Here is a 3,943-nt window from a genome sequence, read left to right on the forward strand (position 1 = left end):
ATCTAAAACAACATACTCAATCACGTACTCACGTTCTGTAAATTTTGCATTAACCCATGACAGAATGATGTAACTGCTTGTTAAGATATTCTTATTGGATGTAAGTTATTGTTACAAGTATTTTTATTAAGATATGTTTTAAAGGAATAAAAGTAGAATAGTTTAATAAGGATTAATTTAAAAAAAATAAATTTACACTAATAATTTTTCTTTTCAAATTATTAACGTACTTTTCTAATATACTCTAAGTACCTACACAATATATAATATTAATTAGCGTTCAAATTTAAGTTCCAATATTGTTATTAACAAGAGAGGTTTATTAATTTTTAAAAATATTTACATACAATAAATTTTGTATCAATATATCATGAATCATTTTAAAAATAATATTTATTCATCTAAGTTATAGAGTGTCTTGAAAAATCATATTTAAATAATTTTTTTTATTTTTTAACTATTTTATATTTTTAGATTGAAAACTTTGTATTTTTTTATTCAAGCTTTATTTTTATATTTTATTTTAATTGTCTTATTCAAAATTATTAATATGAATTTTTATTTTGTAGGATAAATAAAAAGATGAGATTTTTTTAATAAATTAAATTATTGAGAAACTTACTTATTATAAAAGAAGTTAAGTATATTTCTGGATTATAGGAATACATATAATTCACTTTTGAATGTAATCAAAATAAATATAAATTTATTCATTTTTTAAAAATTTACATTAATTATTAAAATTATAATATAATGAATGTACTCCTATACAAATTTATTCTTATTTTTGTGTTTTATTTTAATTTTGTTAAACTAAAAAGTTTAAATATGATTTACTTTTAATTTTTAACTTTTACCACAAATAAAAATATATGACTTTGTGTGTATTAAATAATTTTTTTCATTGGACATTTTTAAGATGTCAGGTATATTTACGGACACTGAGATGAATGAGCAATACCAGGAGGACGATGACTTTAACCAACAAGAAGAGCTAATAAGTGACCAAGATATGATGGATGAATAGAATGAATTCGAACAAGATTTCAGAGATAAATTTACCAAGGGAGCATTTTTTCTGAATCAGATCAGTCAGAAGATATCCTTGAAGCCGCTTATACAGTTGACTCCGTGCAAGACATTACAACTTTGAAATTTAGTGATAATTTTGCGGAGAAAATTGGCAAATACCACTTTTCTACTTTGCAGCTTGCATTTGATTTTTATATGAAGTACTCAAAGTCGAAGGGCTTTAGTGCAAGGAAGAGCAAGACCTTCAAGAATAGTACTGGCGAGATTTACAAACAAAAGTTTGTATGTCATAGGTAAGGATTCAGGATGGAGAAATATTACACGATGGAAAAAAGGAAGAAGAAGCCTAGATTGGAAACAAGAACTGAATGTGAAACCCGAATGGATGTTAAATTTGTACTAAAAAGTGGAAGGTGGCATATCTTTTATTTCTCCGACAAACACAACCATGATCTATTGGATACACAATTCAGTGCTATGTTGCCTGCCCACAGAAAAATGACAGAGGCAGATATTATGCAAATGATGAACATGTTAAAGTCAAGAATTAGCACCTCACATATATTTGGTCTTCTAGCTAGTCAAGCAGGCGGGTACTAATTTGTTGGCTATGGTCCCAGAGATATGTACAATGAGATTCCCCCGCCTGCTTGACTAGCTAGAAGACCAAATATCTGTGAGGTGCTAATCCCTGACTTTAGCATGTTCATCATTTACATAATATCTGCCTCTGTTATTTTTTTGTGGGCAGGCAACATAGCACTGAATTGTGTATCCAATAGATCATGGTTGTGTTCGTCAGAGAAATAAAAGATATGCCACCTTCCACTTTTTGGTACAAATTTAACATCTATTCGGACTTCACATCTAGTTCTTGTTTTCAATCTAGGCTCCTTCTTCCTTTTTTCTATCGTGTAATATTTCTCCATCCTAAATCATTGCCTATGACATACAAACTTTTGTTTGTAAATCTCGCCAGTACTATTCTTGAAGGTCTTGCTCTTCCTTGCACTAAAGCCCTTCGACTTTGAGTACTTCATATAAAAATAAAATGCAAGCTGTAAAGTAAAAAAGTGGTATTTTCCAATTTTCTCCGCAAAATTATCACTAAATTTCAATGTTGTAATATCTTGCACAGAGTCAACCGCATAAGCAGCTTCAAGGATATCTTCTGACTGATCAGATTAAAAAAAACGCTCCCTCGGTAAATTCATCTCTGAAATCTTGTTCGAATTCATTCTGTTCATCCATTATATCTTGGTCACTTACTAGCTCTTTTGTTGGTTAAAGTCATCGTTCTCCTGGTATTGCTCATTCATCTCAGTGTCTAAAGTGATGACATTGAAGTTTTAGCCAAATTCAATCGATTGGTAATGTAATCCAATCGATTGGAAGGTGATGAAGTTGAATTTTTTGCCAACTCCAATCGATTGGTAATGCTACCAAATTAAAAGTAAATAATATTCAAATTTTTTTGTTTAACAAAATTAAAATAAAGCACAAAAATAAGAATAAATTTGTATAGGAGTACATTCATTATGTTATAATTTTAATAACTAACGTAAATTTTAAAAAATTGAATAAATTTATATTTATTTTGATTACATTCAAAAGTGAATTATATGTATTCTTATAATCTAGAAATATACTTAACTTCTTTTATAATAAGTAAGTTTTTCAATAATTTAATTTATTAAAAAAATCTCATCTTTTTATTTATCCTACAAAATAAAAATTCATATTAATAATTTTGAATAAGAGAATTAAAATAAAATATTAAAATAAACCTTGAATAAAAAAAATACAAAGTTTTCAATCTAAAAATATAAAATAGTTAAAAGATAAAAAAATTATTTAAATATAATTTTTCAAAACACTCTATGATTTAGATAAATAAATATTATTTTTAAAATAAATCATGATATATTGATACAAAAATTATTGTGTGTAATTTTTTGTAAAAAATAATAAACCTCTCTCGTTAATAACAATATTGGAACTTAAATTTGAACGCTAATTGATATTATATATTGTGTAGGTACTTAGAGTATATTAGAAAAGTACGTTAATAATTTGAAAAGAAAAATTATTAGTGTAAATTTATTTTTTTAACGAGCAGTTACATCATTCTGTCATGGGTTAATGCAAAATTTACAGAACGTGAGTACGTGATTGAGTATGTTGTTTTAGATTATAAACATAGGGGTAAAATAGGAAAAAAATAATCGACACCAAACCCTCTGTATTCCTAATATAAATTGTTATAGATAAGTATAGTTTCTTAAACTTTTTGGGTGTCCAAGCCACTACTCGCCCCCTCTAGGTCCGTCCCTGATTGCTAGCTAATTAATTAATGATAAAAAATAATAATATCTATTTACTTTTTAGTATTTCTCAATTTCTGTGAATTAATAAAAGATAAAAAAAATATTTTTTCCTTACACAATCAATTTCACGAATAAAGTATCGAAACGAATAATTGTAAAATTAGATATTCTATTCACTCGATTTTGTAATCAAAACGATGGTTTATTTTTTGAACACTACAATGAAAAACTTGATTGGACCTTTGTTGATTGCTGCAACGCAACGGTGATTAAGGATGAAGAAATAGTGGATATTAAATAGACGGATAAAAAATTAAAAAAATTAGATATTGAGTAGATGGATGTTCCAAAGAAAAACAATTAAATTTTTTATAATCAAAGAAAATGATACACGATTTCAATGGTGGGATTGAATAATTAGTGATGGTTTATTCTCCAATTTATAATGTTAATATTAAGGAAAAGATAAGATTAGTTTATCTACATTAAAATAAAACAGTAAAAATTGAAGATAGAATTTTAAAGATAAGATAGATGAATAATAAGATAATTTCTAAAAAGATAACAAGATTGAAATAGGCGCA

This window comes from Arachis duranensis, chromosome 9 (assembly GCF_000817695.3).
Source record: "Arachis duranensis cultivar V14167 chromosome 9, aradu.V14167.gnm2.J7QH, whole genome shotgun sequence".
NCBI classification, from domain to species: Eukaryota; Viridiplantae; Streptophyta; class Magnoliopsida; order Fabales; family Fabaceae; genus Arachis; species Arachis duranensis.